This window comes from Otolemur garnettii, unplaced genomic scaffold, assembly GCF_000181295.1.
Source record: "Otolemur garnettii isolate 467f Iridium unplaced genomic scaffold, OtoGar3 scaffold00006, whole genome shotgun sequence".
In the NCBI taxonomy this organism is placed as follows: Eukaryota; Metazoa; Chordata; class Mammalia; order Primates; family Galagidae; genus Otolemur; species Otolemur garnettii.
In genome coordinates this window covers 10,278,073-10,298,060 of record NW_003852401.1, presented here as the reverse complement: position 1 = coordinate 10,298,060, position 19,988 = coordinate 10,278,073, and the positions used below count along the sequence as shown (strand labels likewise).

The following is a 19,988-nucleotide window of genomic DNA, read 5'->3' as shown; positions in this document are numbered from 1 at the left end:
AGGCCAAACTACTCAGCAAAGTACATGATCTGTTCAACCAAACTAGTCTTATAAACTTCTGCTTCTTTACAAAGAAACTCAGTGTCTATATAATAAAGAATTCTTTCTTCTAAAACTCTCATTATTACCAATGTATGCTGATGCATTCATACTTTCAAATATAATCTTACATGTTCTTAGTAGGAATAATATTAGCCAATTTTTTCAGTTTAAATAGTATATTTTTATTTTTTTAGTTGAATATTTTATTTGGTTATCTTTTTTTATTTCAGGTTAATGTGAGGTACAAACAACTAGGTTACAATATTTGCATTTGTTGGGTAGAGTCCCTCTTGTAGTTTAGCCAATTCTTTTTATAGACGTATATATCAGGTGCTATTATAAGCCCTGTATGTATATTATTAACCCAGATATTTACTTAATGAGATAGAGACGGTATCTGATCCTATTGTACAAATGGGGAAACTGAGGCAGAGTCACAGAGCTCATAATTGTCATAACTGGGGTTCAACCTTAGTCTGATTCCAGAATTTGTGCTCTAGCCCCTGTGTATCTCACAGCACTAGCTGTGTTTAATCACTGAATATTGGACCTACTTTCCAGGCATTTTATTTTTCTTTCTCTATTGGATCTCTATATTAATCTTATAAAGAAGATATTATTCTTATGTTACACATGATGTTATTATGGCTTAAAGGATAAAGTTAATCACACTATTTTTATTTATTTTCTAATTAATTAAATTTTTTTTTTTTTTTTTTTGGAGACAGACTCTCACTATGTCACCCTTGGTAGAGTGCTTTGGCATCATAGCTCACAGCAACCTCAAACTCCTGGGCTGAAGCAATCCTCTTGCTGCAGTCTCCCAAGTAGCTGGGACTATAGGTACCTGCCACAACGCCTGGCTAGTTTTGGTTGGAGTTGTCATTGTTGTTTGGCCTGGGCTGGGTTCGAACCTGCCAGCTCCCATGTATATGGCTCGTGCCCTGACTGCTAAGCTACAGGCACCGAGCCAAGTTGATCACACTATTCAAGTGGTAGCTTCAGGCTTATAAACTTCCTCTCTCTGTTGATTCTAATTCCAAAATCTTTCTAGTATTATAAGCCTTCCTTCTTATATAATTTTTCTTTAATAATTTTAACATTTGTTAATTTTGTTGAATCTAGTAGCTAACAAACTCCTTAAGACTAAAATCCATGAATTAAACTTCTTCGGTAAAGTTCACAATATGTAGTTTAACTGAGGTCACAGTACATTCACAGTAAATGGATGAAGATTGGTTGACTGTTATAATCCACAGTGAGGAATTGAAGGCATTGATGCCATTGAAGGAGCTAGATAAAAAGTTGACAAAACAATTAATAGATTATATAGTATCCTGTAAGTTCTGGAGTGTATGGATTTGATACAAAGGTCTATAATGTTAGTGGCATGGCATATTCGAGGAGAATGAGCCATGCCATCCAATTTGTCACATATCCTACTAAGGCTGCTTCCCTTATTTATATTACCTGATAACTATACATGTAGGCTTATAATTTTCCTAACCCTGATTTGCACAACGGCCTTATATATTTTCTAAAGGAAGAGGGTACTCCATTTAGTCTCCAAAGAAGGTTATTTCTCTTTAATATATAATTATATATAATACTACTATCTCACTAGCCCCAGTGTTTTGTGTTCACAGAAGGGAACATGACAATAATCAGAAAGGTAGAGAAGAGAGGCTTTACAAAATCCAGCCTAGAAACCCAGTCTTTCACCCTAGACTGTTGATGCCTGATAGCTTTTGATCTGCCTCCATCTTACATTCTTTACTGGGGCATGTGATCTCAGAATTCAAATATAATCTTCAAACATAAATATCATAAATATACACTGCTTTTGTTATTGAACATCATTATCTTGTCTGATTTCTTGATGAATTCTTGATTCCCCTACCCTCTGCAACAGCATTTTTTGTTCTCAGAACCTTTTTGGCAACAACAATCTTAAACAAAGGAGTTTCCATTCTAGGATTTGTGTTTTCCAGTTTGCTTCATCTGTTGTCCAGTTACATTAACCAAGCAGTCTTGACTTAGATTAATCAAGCCTCAAATAAAAGACTTTTGTCAGGTGTCAGAATCTGAAATTAAAAAACAACAGAGCATAACCCTTTCAACAAATGCCTTGGGTTTTTAGATTAATCTAGCTTATAAACATTGAGCATACAAACTACTAAATTGAAAGAGTCTTCGACCAAATGCTTTAATGCTAAAATGCCCTTAATTTTAGATGGGCATAAAAGGTTTTCATATATTTAGATAAATGTGATTGTTATTGTATCATAAACTTATGTTTGGCTTTGGTTGATACTTATTTATAGAAGTCTTATTCAGTAGATTAAAAATGTTGGATTATACTCAAGCTATTTTTTTTGGTCAGGAATTGAAGAATTTTAAATAGCCTCTTTTCCATTTTTGCGGTGATCTGTGTTCACACTTCTAGTTATAATGAAGTAGAAAACTACTCTCTTACTGTACTACATTACTAATCTCCAAAGTTTTCTTTTACCTTGCCACATAGCTTATGTAGTACACATTCCTTGTAGGGTATTCAGTTTATATATGTCAGATTCTCTAGGGCCATGGCTTTTGCCAGATGAAGCACTTTTGATTTCGAGACTGATGAAACACAGTGCAGTTATTGATCTGTGCATGACATAGCCTGTCTCTCTCCTAGCAGAGTGTAGCAACATTTATCCAGGAATTTGTGAAATGTCACTCGGATCATGTTCGCAAGGTAAACTGTGCAAAAACCCAGGATCTGAGCTGAGAATCCATGTGGAATTGGACGTGACTGTCTTAGTCCTATGTCCTATTTTCTACATGAACCAAGTGATATTTGTTAACAGAATGTCTGTTTTCAATATTAGACTTCAAAGGGAACTATTATTATTATTTAGAACACTATGTACTATAAAAGTATACTTCTTATACCATGTTTTCAGATTTAGTTCTGATCTTAACCACAGACAAGCCAAAATAAGAATATCTGACATGAAATAGGATCAGAAGTTTCTTTTCTGTTTTTAAATGAAGCAGTGTTGTTATATCCTGCATGGCCTTATCATAGTGTTCTCATTCTCTGCGTCAATATACATTTAGGTAGGTGTGTCTCATGGAAATATCAATGAAATATCAATCCTCACTTCTGGATTACTGTATTTAATATGCACGATACATAAGAATTTAGTTTTAAATGACTAGAAGAATACTGATTTGCATGTGGATAGATGAATTTACATTTGTTACAATTCAGTTTACCTTAATGCACCTAAGGCAGGTAAAGTACTGTAATAATGGGATAGGCAACAATGAATTAAATATGATCCTTGACCTTTGTAATAAGAGAGTTGGATATATGTATCGTAACACAAGGAAATTGTGAGATACAAATAAATATGTGTATGTGTATATATGTATGTATATATATGCACACACATGTGTATACACATGCACACACATATTCTGTGAACATGTAGTGGAGAGAGAAAGCCATTCATTGCTGTAATGCTTTTGAAAGAGGTTCCACTTAGGCTCAGCCTTAAGGTTTGGCATGATTTGGAAACTTGTGTTAATTGAACAAAGACATGAAAAGAAAGGAAAGCTTGGAAAGATATCTAGGTGAGGAAGCAGTTTGTTAAGATTAGTGGTTAATCTGGTATGACTGTGGTTCTTAACCCTAGCTGCACATTATCCTCACTTGGGAGCTTTAAAAAACACCTATGCACAGGATCTACCCTAGACCAATTAGCACCCTGGTAGGTTTTAAAAGCTGTCAGCAGATTGTGATCTAGAGCAAGGACTAAGACTAAATCTTGAGAGATCAGAGATTGAATGCAAGCAATTAGAAAAGTGATTGTTTAAAATGTTAAAAAGGAGATCAAAACAATATTAACAGAAGTAGAAAGAGTTGTTAACAGAATAGAAGAATTTAAAAAAAGAGTGGTTATACTACACGAAGTTTGATAGGTAGTCCCATATGGGAAGATAAAGAAAAGGGAGATATTTAAGATATTTTCCAGATTGATTATTAGCTAAATTGACTAGAAATTTGATGATAGAAGGATTACATTTATGAAAATACACTAAATATTGGGGGAGGAAAATACCAAGAAAGTTGAATAAAATGCTCAAATACCATTACACATGCACACTGGAATTTGGAAAGAAAAAAAAGAAAGAAAAGAAGAAACATAAATCTCCCCCAGGAGCTAAATTGAATAACATTTTATCATGTAGCCAAATAGTAATTTGTCACTGAAATGGAGATATCAAGTAAATAGTATTATTCATAATTTTAAAATTTAGGGGAGAGGGCTGGACTAGATTTATAGTTTTGGAGTCATGCTTACTCAGATAGTATTTAAAAATATCGGGCTAAATGAAGTCACCAAGGGAAGGAAGTTAGATGAGATAGAAGAGAGATGAATTCCAAAATTTGAGCCTTGTACCCATCAACCTTTGGAAGTTGGGCATACAAGAAAGGATCAAAAAGGAGAGGCAAGTTAAGTAAAAAGTAAACTAAGAAAAAGGAGTATCTAAGACACTATGTGGTAATACTATGCTCAGTAAAATGAGTTCATGAGAGGAATTGAGAAATAGGAAGGAAAAGGAATTGGAGGATATAATTAATTATGCATATATTTTAGAGTTATTTCAGGGAGCTTTGTTGGAAAGAGATACTGAGAACCTTTTAAATGTAGCTATCTAATAACTGAAATTCATAGGAAATAATGTAAACATTGAAGATTTCAATACTTTCAAGATAAAGCTGACACATATTAAGGATATACATTATTTGAACTGAATAATAAAATGTCTTGTTCTAAGTATTTATCAAAATGGTTCACATAATTAGGCCACAAAACAATAACAATCAACAAATTTCAAAGAATTAGTATCATATAAACAATATTGTCTAACAAATGTGAAGTTAGAAATCAATTTTGAAAGTTAATTTAAAAATATCTGATGCAGATTAATAGAGACATTTCTAAATAACTAATGGATCAGAGAAGAATATAAAATGAAAATGAGAAAGTGCTTCAAATTTAATCTCAATAAAATAATACATTTTGAAAATTATAGGATACAGTTAAGGTGGAACTCAGATGAAAATTTATATCAGTAAATATATTAAGACTAGAAGGAAACTGAAAATTACAGAGCTACACATCCAGTTTAAGTATGAAAAATTGAATAAATACAATGTTATGGACTAGATTTATGTCCCTCCCAAATTTATAACCTCTGTGTGATCATATCAAAATTATGGTTAAGTCATGAGAGTAGGGCCCCCAGGATGGGATTAATTCCCTTATAAAAGGAGTAGGAGACACTGGCTCTCTCTCTTTTCCCTGCTATATGAGGACACATGAGGAAAAGGCCCATGTGCAAACCTGGAGGAGGGTCCTCAGCAGACACTGGATATGCTGTCACCTGATCCTGGACTTCTCAGCTTCCAGATCTGTGAGAAATAAGCGTTTGTTATTTAAGTCACCCCAGTCTATGGTAATTTGTTGTAGTAGCTGACTAAGACACTCAAAGAAAACACAGTATTAAGATAAAAGTGAAAGTTGCTATATAGAAACAAAAAATATAGTATACATGAGGCTCAGTGCCCATAGCACAGTGGTTATGGCACCAGCCACATACACCCAGGCTGGCGGGTTTGAACCCAGCCTAGGCCAGCTAAACAACAATGACAACTGCAACCAAAAAATAGCTGGACGTTGTGGTGGGCACCTGTAATCCCAGCTACTTGGGAGGCTGAGGCAAGAGAGTTGCTTAAGCCCAAGAGTTTCAGATTCGCTTAGCTGTGACAGTGTATATAGTATACATGAATTTAAAAAAAGCAAATTCTAGATCATCATTGAGACGGATAAATTGATAAACATTGACAAGTGTTGATAAGGATATAAAGAAATTGAAACTTTTATACACTGCATGTGATAATGTAAAATGGTACAGCTATTTTGGAAAATGGTTTGGTCCTCAAAAAGTAAAACATAAAGTTACTGTATGACCCAGTAATTCCATTCTTAGGTATACAACCAAGAGAAGTGAGAACAATTAAGTTCACACACAAATTCATAGTTTCATTCATAGAATTTTTTTTTTGCCTTTTATTAGGTCATATACACATAGATCATGAATACATTTATCCATTTGTGGGGTACAATGTGTTTTTTTAATACAATTTGGAATGTTTACATTAAACTAATTAATATAGCTTTCACCTCATTTACTTAATTGTTGTGTTAAGACACTTATGTTACCTCCCTCCTCCCCTCCCATCCCTCTCCTGTCTCTCTCCACTCCTTTATCCTGGCATTATTTATAGTAGCTCAAAAGTAGAAAGAAGCTAAGAATCTCATGAATGGAGAAAAAAATGTGCCGTATCCATACAATGGATTATTACTCAGCCATAAAAAAAGAAAGAAGTACCGACACACGTTACAACATGGATGAACCTTGAAGACATTTTAGCAAGTGGAAGAAGCTTATCACAAAAGACCATATAGTGTTATTCCATTTATATAATGTCCAGAAAGGGCAAAATCTGTAGACAGAAAGTAGTTTTGGTATTTCCCAGGGTGTGGGAAAGAGTGTTTGTAAATGGGCATGAGGTTTCCCAGATAAACAAAAATGGAGGGAGTTCATCACCACTGACTTGTATTACAGAAACTACTAAACTGAGTTCCTAAAGTTGAAACAAAACATGATAGACAGCAATGCATAGGCATATGAAAGTGTGAAGGTCACTGGAAGAGGTTAACATATAGAAAAATATAAGACACTTAACAGTGGTGTATAATCACTTTGCATTTTGGTATAGAGGTTAAAAGGCAAAATTTTAAAAATTATAACTGTAAAAATATGTTAATGATACATGATACAAAAAGATGTAGTCTGGGGCGGCACCTGTGGCTCAGTGGGTAGGGTACAGGCCCCATATACCAACGGTGGTGGGTTCAAACCCGGCCCTGGCCAAACTGCAACAAAAAAATAGCCAGGCGTTGTGGCGGGCACCTGTAGTCCCAGCTACTCGGGAAGCAGAGGCAAGAGAATCACCTAAGCTCAGGAGTTGAACATTGCTGTGAGTTGTGATGCCACAGCATTCTACCAAGGGCGATAAAGTGAGATTCTGTACCTACAAAAAAATAATAATAATAAATAAATAAAAATATGAGTCTGTGACATCAATAACAAAGTGTATTGGGGAGAAGTAAAAGTGTACAGTTTTTGTATGTGATGAAAGATGTTATCAGCTTAAAGTAGATTGTTATAACTATTATATGCTTTAACATAATAACAAAGAAAATACCTACGAAAGATACATAAAGAAAGTGAGAAGGAATTCAAGCACACCACTACAAAAAGTCAGTAAAAAACAAAGAAAGATAGCAACAGAGGAAAAGAAGGACAAAAGAGCATCAAGATAGACAGAAGACAGTTAACAAATGGTGATAGTGAATTCCTTCACTATCAATAATTACTTTAAATATAAATGTATTAAACTACAATCAAAAGACCTAGAGTTGCTGAATTGATTTAAAGTAAAATAAGATCTAAATATGTGCTATCTATAGGAGACTAACTTCAGATTTAAGGGCAGATACTGAAAGTGAAGGGATAGAAATGGTATTCCATGCAAATGGTAAGCAAAAGAGAACAGAGTTAGCTGTACTAATATCAGACAAAATAGATTTTAAATCAAAAACTATTACAAGAAGCAAAGAAGGACATTTATCTGACAGAATTATCAATTCACCAGAAAGATAAAAGTTATAAATATTTATGCACCAAACCTCACAGCTCTTACATATATGGAGAAAACTTTGACAGAATTGAAGGAAGAAATAGACAGCAGTACAATGAGAGGAGAAACTTCAATAGCCCATGTTCATTAATAAATAAAGCACCAGATTAATATAGAAATAGAAGACTTGAATGGAAGTATGGACCAATTGGACCTACCAAATATATACAGAATATTTTACTCAACAACAACAGAACAAACATTTTTCTCAAGAGCACATGAAATATCTTCCAGGATAGATTACATGTTAGTCAACCAAACAAGTCTTAAATTCAAGAAGGATGAAATCATCCAAAGTATCTTTCTAATCACAATGGAATGAAACTAGAAATCAATAGCAGAAGGAAAACTGGAAAATCCACAAAAGTGTAGAAATTAAACAACATTCTTTACCAATGAGTCAAAGAAGTCACAGAGGAAATTAGAAAAATTTTTGAGACCAATGAAAATCAAAAGACAACATACCTAAACTTACGGGCTTGTAGCATAAGCAGTGCAAAGAGATAAGTTTATATACTATACTGTAAATTTAAACATTTGTTATGAAGGTAGATCTCATGATTTATATTTTTTACCACAATAAAAAAATGTAGAAACTTTTGAGAAAATGCGATACTTACTCATGATCAAATTTTTTTAGTACTTGTCTACAAAAAAACATATATTTAGCCATCCATGTTGGCATACAGCTATAGTACTATTGCAGAGGCTGAGCCAGGAGGATTCATTGAGCCAGAGAATTGGAATTTTCAGCGAGCCATGATCATGCCACTGCACTTGGGTCAGGATGACCCTGTCACCAAAAAAAAAGCAAACTAGGAATAGCCGAAAACTTTCCTATACTGTTAAAACATGTCCACCAAAACCTTAAACAACCGTGGTTGTTTGGAAGTTAGAAACATTCCTTTTAAAATCAGGAAAAAGGCATTTTAGGCATGCTATCATTGCTTGTCTTTGATGTTGTAGTTGAAGGCCTAAAAGTTAAAAGTATTAGAAATGGTAAAACAAAACTATCTTTAGTTCCAGACACTCTGCTTGTCTCCACAGAATCTCAAAACAAATTACTATAATTAGCAATAGATTTCAGTGAGATTGCTGGATATAAAATCAATGTATGTTAAGTCAATGGAATTCCTATTCCACCAGCAATGCACAGAATATGCAGTATAGAAGAAGAAATATTTAAGCGATAGCAAGTATTACGTGGTATCTAGGAATGGAGCATGTATCCCAATTTCAGGGATATGACTCAATAAAAAAAAAAATGTAAAAAAAGAATGTCAGCTCGTTGCCACCTTTCCTTTTTCCTTGGTTGCTATTCACCCTGAAGGTCAAGCTGTGTAGTTTCAGTGGGTACAAGATCTACCCCAGACACGGGACACTACACCAGGACCTACAGCACAGTTTTCTAGTTTGTGAATGCAAAATGTGAGTCAGTGTTCCTTTCCAAGAGGAATCCTCAACAAATAAGCTGGACTGTACTCTACAGTCAGAGGAAATTCAAAAGAAAAGAACTCACTGTGCAGTCAAATTCCAAAGCCATCACTGGTGCATCTCTTGCTGATATAATAGCCAAATGAAATCAGAAACCAGAAGTTTCTGGCTCAACAAGAACAAGCTATCAGGGCTGCAAAGGAAGCAACAAAGGCTAAGCAAGTATGGCAAAAGACTGCAATGGCTGCTGCTAAGGCACCTCAAAAGGCAGCACCTATGCAAAAGATCGTGAAGCCTGTGAGGTTTCTGCTCCCCAAGGGGGTGGAAAACGCTAAATTGGCAGATCAGATTTTAAAATAAAGATCCAACTCTAAAAATAAATAAAAGAATGTCATTAAAGTGCTGTATTTGTTTTGGAAATACATACACATTTATACACTAAAAGTATACAGAAATGTAAGGGAAAAATAAAAACCAAAGTCACTCAGGATAGAAATTATTTCTCATGAATCAGGAAAGAGGTTCATAGCCTTCAAATGTATTGGTAACTCATTGTCTTAGTTGAGTGATTGATACATGGGCATTCCTTGTATCTTTATATGCCTATGTTATGTTTGACATATTTTATTTAAAACCTAAGATAGAAATGTATTCGTATCATTGTTCATCCCAGACCAGCCTTCTCAATGTAGCCCTAGCTAAGAGTACTGGCCATATGTAAACCTCCATTTTTATAGGTTAGGCTGTATAGAAGAAAAAAATTACTACTCATTCTCATCTTTCACTCTTCCCCTGCTTTACAACATAGTTAAATTATTGGGGCCACAGGGATAAAAATGCTATATCTATCTGAAAGTTTGAGTTAGGATTTAGGTTTATTTTACTATATGTACATTTCACTTATCTGAAATGTAAGGATATTCACTTACATGAATATTTGGCAGGAATTTCAACCATGCAACATGCAGAGCAGTTTCTATTGGTCAGGATTGATCTACACATTGCAGTACATTTAGTATTCTTTATTATCACACATGTCAATGCTAATCATTATGGCACTCAAAAATGCCCCCCCCCCCAATTTCCAAAATAAGTATCTGGATAGTATGTACTCTTTCAGAAGCACTGATTTAGAAGTAAAGCAGAGGAACCAGCTTGATTAATAAAAACAAAACTCCCAGACTACCTTCTTCCTAAAGATCTATATGAATCAGTACTTTATATAGCATAACTGACTGAGAGTCAGATATTTATTTTGGGTTCATTTATTGAATAACTACTCTGCTTGATCCTTACTACTTGGAAGACTATGATAAACAGAAAATAATTCTAAATAGAAAATTAAGTTAAGGATGATGGAAGATACTCTTATGGGGAACCTTTGTGTGTTAGGAAAAAATAGCTTTTCATTGAAATCTGTGAGAAATACTTTGAACAATACAATTCCAAACTTTTTTTTTTTTTTTGGAGACAGTTTCACTTGGTCACCCTTGGCACCTTAGCTCACAGCAACCTCAAACTCTTGGGTTCAAGTGATACTCTTGCCTCAGTCTCCCAAGTAGCTGTGACTACAGTCACCTGCCACAATGCCCAGCTATTTCTTAGAGACCAGGTCTCACTCTTGCTCATGTTGGTCTTGAACCTGTGAGCTCAGGCAATTCACCTGCCTTGACCTCCCAAGTGCAGGGATTACAAGTGTGAGCCACCATGCCTGGCCACAATTCCAAGCTTTTTAAAGTATTGTTTTTCTCATATAAAAGAAATTCCAGCTGTCAGCCATGGAAGGTATTTTTTATTTGGTAATTTTCACATATTTTAGTTCTTAATAAAAAAATTTTATTTTAACTAGTATCAGTAAGTTTATTTTATCAAATCTAAAGATTGTAAAAACTGCCTTTAAAAAATGTCCATTTTTTTAATACTCTTAAATCTTCTGAAACATATAGGGAATAGAGAAAAACATTTTTAAGTTGTTTCTCTTGAGAATTTTAGTGGGATATATTTATAAATGTTCAACATCATATGAATACTTAGTATTGCTACTGTTAAATTTGTAATGAGTTGTAGGGTTTTTTAAATTCCCTGACTGGCTTTCATCCAAGTAATTTATTTGCAGGGCTTAGATATAGTCAACTAAGGAAAGATAGTTAACTATTGACCCTATCATTAAAACATTTCAGTTTCTAAGTATTAATATGCCATTTATATGTAGCATATATTTAACAAATATATATCATTTCACTAGTTTGGATATAGAAAGTTAGAGCTACAAATAATGATCTTTAGCTTTTGAGTTTATAACCCGGAAAGTTGGTAATATGTAATTTAGTGTGATAATACACTATTCCAAGAACCAATTTAAGTATAACTTAAAGTTAATGTTCATATACATGCTTTTCAGAGGCATATTAATTTAAGAATACTTTATTTTATATAAATTTTATAAATATAGCATAGCCTGTTATAAAGTTTTAGAAGTCAAATATTGTTCTAAGGAATATTGATTTTCTTTTGACATGTCTATATTATGAGCAAATTTTAATTGTCTTGACTTTCACTGCCAGTTAGTAACAATACTGTATATTGGCATTCTTCAGGCTAGTCTGCAAAGGCCTTTTTGAGTAATGAAATACAGTACAGTAAGAAGTAATACTATTGTAACTGTACCTGAGTAGGACAGAAAAACAATCAAATAAACATATTGAAATCTGATTTCTAGGAAAACCCAAGTTTAATTGGAGGAGCATGAGGCAGTTTTTGTGGCTGTTATTTACTTAGATACAGATCCAGTGTTAATATAACCCTGAAATGCCAAGTATTTTTGTTGGTTTGGCATGTTTCTTTCTTTTTTTCCCTTGGTTGTTTGAGTGGTTGCTCCACTCAACTTCAGTGTATAAAAACAAATATTGACAAAAGGGGCAAAGGAAGAGGAGAATTAAAGAGGGGTGTATACAGTACATGTGAGGAATAGATAGTTCTATATTGAATTAGCTGAGTTAAAGCAATAGAAAACAAAAGGAGGGTGAAAAAGGATTCAGAAAGCCCTTGCTCTAGTTCTCCTTTAGTACATCAAATGGAACTGCCATACTCTCTTCGTTCCTATTAGGAATTGGAGTCAGGATTGGTATGGTATGGACTGCAACCTCATGTCATTAATAAACGTGCATCTGCAGGTCACACCTTTAGGAGAGCTGCTCCTGAACCCATATTACCATATATAAACTGAGAAGACAGGCTGGTTTTTCTGTTACGGAAAAAACGCAAATAACTGCCCCTGGTAAAAGCCTATCAAAGACCAGGTCAGTTAATTACCCAACCAATCAGAAGGGTTGCCCATTGCAAGCACCCCTGCTGTAACCAATAAAAACCCTTGGATTCAGAGACTTGGGGCCGTCAGCACTCTCCCGCTGCGGTCAGGCTGATCTGAGGGTCTGAGCTCCAACTGGAATAAACAGCTCTTTTGTTTGTTGTGTGGGTATTGGCTCCAGGGTGGTCTTTGGGAATTATGACATCTGGGCACAACATAAACACTGATAAATTTTTCTGGTAGTAATGATTATTAATTGTTTTGGATATACATTTGGTTTCAAGTATTTGTCTCTGTATCCATCTCGTGTTTAGGTTTGAAAGGGTTTCTGATAATGTGAACAGAGATTCGAAATAACAAATGAACAGTTCTTATTGCTATGAATAACCAGAATTAGTTTTTATCCATGAATACTTGAAAGTCAATTATATTAATTTTTAAATTTCACATATAATATATTTTTACTATCCATTATTTTTTCTCTTAGTTGCGGGAAGAAGTTTAAGTGATATGGTTTAATTAAATCCAGTTAAAATGTATAATTTCAGTTATTCAGATTATTTTGAAATATACTACCTTGCTAGTATCACATAAATTAAAATTTACCATATAATGTCAAAACTATTAATACAAATTAAAGTACCTATTGTTTTTCAGTATTGGGGGCTGTTTTGAGAATTAAAAGTATTGGTAAACTCTTTGAACAGTTGACATTTGAAATAATAGTGTTGATTTTGACTTTGAGAAATAATATTCAAACATCTTTACAAAATCATTATCTAATTCTATATTTGCTAGAACTTAACAAAGTTTAAGGGCATTGAATTAATTTAACTATAGTAGAATAGCTGTAATTTGGCCACCAAAGGGACTGTAGCAAACTGGTCAACATATTGAGGTGGTCACCATAGGGAACTAAGCCTACTGTACTTGATATCGGAAAAGTGGCACCCCAGCCAGCTCAGCCGAGCAGGGCCTGGGGGATCTGCCACTTCTGTCTTGGTGGCAGCAGCTGGCAAAAAACCCGGGCAGGTTGGGGCAAGTGAGGGAGCTTTCTTCCCCCAGAGGCTCCAGTAGAGCGGAGTTAGAGGACCTGTCAATCAAGGGAAAACTGGTGCCCATCCCTGATTGGTCCATTTTCAATCCTGCTCCTGATTGGTCCATGGACCAATCACAGCTAAGCTATTACACCTATATAAGGCCCTGAGCAGAAAGCCTGGGGGCAGATCTTCGCAGACCTTCAAGGAAGATAGAGAAGAAGAAGAAGACTTCAGCCGACCATGGCAGACCATCCAGAGGAAGAAGCGAGAGCTGCGGCACTTCTAGTGCTGATCCTGCTCTACAAAGAGGCTTGGCTCTTTGTAGGAGTTGTAACACTTGAGCTGTAGCTGTAACACCTCCGCTGCTGATCCTGCTCTACAAAGAGGCTTGGCCCTTTGTAAGAGTTCTTTTCATAAGAGTTGTAACACTCGTATTCTGCCCTGCAAGGAGGTTTGGTTCTTTGAGCTGTAAATAAAACCTCACTGTTCGTTCTATGGTCTATCGATTTCATTCATCGAATCCTTGAGACCAAGAGCCTGGAAATCCAGTGTTAAAAATCCGGTATCATACTGATATGTATATGTACTTTACTTTCTTAGCTTCTATTAGAGAATATCATATGAAATCATACATACTCAAAACAGTAAAATCATACATATGATATTACACAAAATCCATACATTTACTACTTTATCATGGTTTAATGATTCTTTTGGAAAAAAGAGTCAGTCTTGGTCTGTTTCTTATTCCTATTACACACATAAATAAAGTAGAGAAAGCACTCTCAACGTTTGGCTACAGCACTCAGCATACCTGGGCATTTTTCCACAGGAAATGACTTCAACTGCATCATCAGATGCCTGACATCCTCTTCTTCTGGAGTCTGCAATTTCTGTGTCGTTCTCACTTGATTCTTCCACTTCATCAGCTACTTTATGCACTTTCATGCTGGTCTATACTTTGGTCAATCTTGCTTAGAAAATTGCTTCTGGGTCAGGTTTATTACAGGTTGCCACTTCATTATCCACTTCAGTAACACTTTCGAAATATACTGTTTCAAATTCTGCTATGAGAGATGGACTGTCTTGTGGGGCTAATACATCATGCTCTTGGGTTTTGGCAAGTCTAACTTTCTCTTGAAACACTTCTGTATCATTTCTGGTTGAACTTTATTTCAAGCAAATCTGATCCGGAGGACAGCACCCAGAGTGTTAACTGATGGAGCAGACAAAGTTGCTTCCACAGGCAGACCATAGGTTTGTGTTTTAAAAATAACTCACTTCTGGGCAGCACCTGTGGTTCAGTGAGTAGGGTACTGGCCCCATATACCAAGGGTGGCAGGTTCAAACCTGGCCCTAGCCAAACTGCAACAAAAAAATAGCTAGGCATTGAGACAGGTGCCTTTTGTCCCACCTACTCAGGTGGCTGAGGCAAGAGAATCACCTAAGCCCAGGAGTTGGAGATTGCTGTGAGCTGTGTGATGCCATGGCACTCTACCGAGGGCGAAAAATGTAAGAATCTGTCTCTAGGAAAATAAAATAAAATAAAATAACCTACTACATGAGCTAGGCTTGGTAGTTCATTATAAATAAATGTTTTTATATTGGCTTGGTCAAGAAGTTCAATTTTTGAGTTCATATTTGGAGGCAGAAATGTCAGTATCGCATTTGTAAGATAATGGCCAGGAAAAGTCATATTCTGTCTTACAGTGGTGGCCAGGAAAAGTTGTATACTGTCAGTAGCATAGACTATTTCTTGTTCTTCATTTCTTGGTTAGTACTCCTTACCCGCTCAAATAGGGCACCAGTCATCCATGCACATTTCTTTGATCTCCAACTGATGGGGAGGTCAACAGGCTTCAGCATCTTGAATGTGCGTGGCTTTACCAGTCTCCAAGGGCTCTAGTTTCTCTTTGGCTAAGCTAGTGCAAAGAACTATGAAATATTCATTGGAAGGTTTTCTGTTCTTTCATTTGTCACCTTTCAATGACAAGGTTCCTATCAGTCATAGCCTTAAAAAAGAGTCCTCACTCATTAGCATCAAAGATATCATCATCTTTGAAACTTCTGATGAAGTCCAGGAACTTTTTGATGAACTCTTTCACAACTTCTACTGGAACTTCACTGGATTCATGCTACAAGATTTTCTGGGAGATCTTGTGGTATGCTTTAAATTTCTCAGGTCAACCATTTGATGCATGGAAATCTGCCACCCCAAATTCCTCTGTGAATTTTTTAGCAACCTCCTAGATCATTGGCTTAGAGATTTGGGCATTAACTCCCCTCATTTGTTTGAACCAGCTTAATATGGCTTCACTGACTTCATTAAGAGATTTATCCTCTGTTTCTGTTGTAGGTCTCTGCAGGTAAAAGCTAGAGTAGGCTGGCATTCCCCCTGAAATCTTGAGCAGGTTATGGGCCCAAGTTTCAGCACCCCTGCTGTAATGCATGTCTATAGTGGCGATGGGGGGTGGGAATGTCCAGCAAAGTAGATGAGAAAATGGTCTGGGAAATGTCTAGATCAACAGCTTAGAGACAATATAAACAAAAGTAGAAAGTAATTGATAATTGCTCCCTCAGATACCCTGCAGCTGCAGGCACCTTGACCTGTAGACTATAACTTTCTTAAATTCTCTACAAAGTGTTCTTTGATCTGTAGCTTAGTACTCCTCTGTCCTTCAGCCAGATATTTTTCTTCCTTAAACAAAGAACTGCCTATTTAATTAGAACATGAAACTATTACCTTTTCACTTTTTCCCTTAGGTACATATGCCCCCAATTTCTTCATAAATAGCCTTGGGTACTCAAGACACCAGCCATGCAAGGAGCTGATGCGGTGTCATCTCTTATGGGTCAGAACACTGTATGTGTGTGTGTAAATTTCATAGAGCTTTCTCTCTGTCTGTCAGACCTCTGGCAGTCAGGCAAGGTCCTAGTGCAGGGGGACCCCCAGTCCACCACATCATGCTTAGGTTCTTGGGTTGAAACAGGTATCTATTTTCCTTACCATATCTTTCAAAGTACTCATGTTCATGTTTTTAGATGTTGCTAACTGTGGTCTTGGTAATGCACCAAAATGTTCTGCCTACTTTCTTTGGCTTCTGTTTTCCAGACAATGTAGAAGAACAATTTTTTCCTTCCATGTTAGCTCTTTGAATTCTTTAGTTTGGGCTATCATGTCTCGATTAAGTATAAAATTTTCAGTACCTATAGGATGTACCTAAAATTCAGATCAGTCCTTGACTTTGAAAAAATCTTCCAGAATACATGATAAACAATAGAATGTTAAGCCTAATCCAACACATGGTAATAATAAAACATGAAAAAAGAACTTTGACTAAAGAAAAAATAATATAAGTGTGGGAAAACTCCACACTTTCTACCTCTTGGTGCAGGGTGGATTCAACTGGTCAAGTTACAGAGGGTAAATTAATACTGTGTTTCACAGTCCAAGTGGTCAAGATACAACTTAGAGAGGTAGCCAGTCAATATATAGAGGTCCGTCTTCCTTTGAATACATGTGGTTCCTGTCTGGTCTATGAAAATTAGATCAACTTAAGCAGGTAGTCATTATAAGAAGGTAGGCAACTATGGAGGTTCTACTGTTTCTGTAAATGTTATTAAGAGTAGCATATCTCTTATCCATATGCAGATATCCATATTTCTCTGATAGAATCTAATTTGAACATAGCAAGACAGATTGGCATTTTCAGTACCATAAAAAACTTCTTTGCTAATTGCAAACCATATTTAGTATAACCTCCTAATAAAGTAGCACCTTTAATGTCATGCTTTATCGTTAATGTGCACACTGGAGCTGGGTTCATCTGTATCAGACAAATGTACTTCATGAAAAGAGTTTTTTCCTTGATAGGCAATTAGCAGTAATTAGGAAGATTCCCCTCAATAAGATGTCAACATGAAATTGTTTTAAAAAGTTGAATGTCAGTGACTTAAAAAGAAAGTTCTCTTGACACATAGGTATGGCATGTGAAACATGAAATGTTAATTTAACTTTTCTGCTTATTATTCATGCACAATATTATTTTGTCATTCAGACACTACACTGACAGAGTGTAAGGGTATTAAAATAGTGTTGCTAGAATAAAAAGAGGATTAATCTACCATTGGCCAATTAGCCAAAGGGTACTTAATGGTCTCTGAAGGCTACTGAAATCTAACTACTAGCAAAAGTATTGGTAAAAAGTCCTCTGTATTACCTTCATTTGCCTGACATTTTGTGAAATATACTGTAGGCTTTTAATAACTGCATTTGTCAGGAAATAGTTTATAAATGAGTGATAAGGTAATTCATTGGATTTTTTCAAAAGAAATTTTATTACATAAATGATTACATCTCTGCCTAAGATCTTTTTGGTTGTTGGATTTTATTTTTATTTTTTAACTTAATTTTTATTAAATCATAATTGTATACATTTATGGGATATAATGTGATGACACAATGTGGAATGCTTAAATCAAACTGATTAACATAACCATCATGTCATGTACTTATTGTGGTAAGACATTTAAAATATACTTTTAGTTGTTTTGAAATACACCCTTGCATTGTATACATTAGGTGAGATCCCACCAAATACCCTCCCTGAACTCACCCTCCCCTCCCCTCCCCTTACCCTCCTCTCCCCTCTTTCTTTTGTTGGTTTTTAATTATGTCTCTTAATCTCAAGTATCATAACGAAAGAAAATTCCTATTTTTATTTTGAGCTTGAAAGTTTTACTAATCTGAGGTATTTATCTTTGTAAATAAGTATTTGTATAGAAAATATTTGTGTTAGTAAACTGTAAATTAATGTAATTGTCTTGATCACATAATATTTTAATTATTAGGTATTTCTATGCATAGACTATCAGAATTTTATTTCTTTCAGTTGTATTACATGTAAAAGCATAGTATTCCCAATAAAAGAATATTTATGCTATTCACAGGAAGGAAAAATATCACTAAGATCATGGTAAATTTCTAGAGCATTCTTGCTTATAGAATTTACACAGATGTTGTTCAACTAGCATTTTCTCTTCAGTCTCATTTACTTCAATTCTGGTAACAAAATTTATGTTATTAATTACTAAAAAAGCAAAATAATGGGATTTTAAAACTGCTTCTACTATTTAAGTATGAACCAGAATAATTAGATTGTGAGAATATAAATGAACTTAATTTCTGTTGAATACAGAATGTTTTATATCAGTTCTAAGTAGAATTTAAGATCAGAGATTTTGGTTTTTAAAAACAGAGTACTTCTGGGGCGGCACCTGTGGCTCAAAGGAGTAGGGTGCCAGCCCTATATGCCGGAGGTGGCGGGTTCAAACCCAGCCCCTGCCAAAAACTGCAAAAAAAATTAAAATAAAAACAGAGCATTTCTATTTAAGGTTTGTTTTTCTCTATGCTTACTGCCAAGGCCTTTGGATTTCAAAAGGAGAACAAAAAATTTTAGACTGCATTGTTGTTAATAGATGAAAACTAAACCTCACTTTTCACTTTGGTTACTGATTGATCTTTTATAACTGGAAAGAGTTCTGTCATTAATATTTCCTCCATGGGTTTCTAAGAAAACCCTGGCATCTAAGCATCCCTGGCATTCACTCTCACATTTGGAAGGATTTTCTTGTATTTCTGTGTCTCTACTTTTCAGATCTCAGTATCCTAACTAAGAGTATTTTCTAAAGTTTTAAAGTGATTCATTACTTTTAGTCCAGTGGTAGAAAATACTGTGTATAGGCAAAACTTGTCTTTGAATGTCATAGGGTGGTTATTGTCCCGAAAAAAAATGGTAGATCAGAATCAGCCTTATAGTTGAGGTGAAGTGGAGCTAAACCCCATCCTTTTCCTTTCCCTTGGAATACTGCTTGAATACACAAAAGCATTTCCTTTTCATAAGTACAGGTAGCATCATGTTTGTTGAATAGGTAGATGCTGAATACTTTATTCTTTGGAGACATCAAGATCAGAGAGTATCTAAAAAATATATTTTATTTTGGGAGTAATTAGGGAAATGGTTCTTTCAGATACTCTTTCTAAACTCTTTATTTCTCATTATTTGGCCTGAAGAATATTTTTCATGAGGCCTGTTTTATTTTTTCTGATAATTCATTCCTGAACATTAAATGTTTATCAAGACTCCTCAATGGGGAAAATATACTCAATTTCTCATGACTGCCTTCAGTGTACTGACCAGTATTTCGGCAGATATCTTCTATTGATTAAAAACCAGCCAGCATTTACCAGATAGATATTGAAGGCAGCCACAGCACCCATACTTTCCTATTTCATTTCTTCATAACACTTAAGTATAATTTATTGTTATATGGTTCTAGG

The 19,988-nt window shown here is 35.1% G+C and overlaps 1 protein-coding gene and 1 pseudogene across 2 annotated transcripts in view; both read left to right on the top strand.

Annotated features, from left to right (window-relative positions):
* The window catches only part of CNTLN (centlein), a 319,321-nt gene that overhangs the window by 249,909 nt on the left and 49,424 nt on the right, over window positions 1-19,988 (top strand). The gene's annotated exons all lie outside the window — the stretch shown is intronic.
* Window positions 2,772-9,636, top strand: LOC105888189 (annotated as a pseudogene).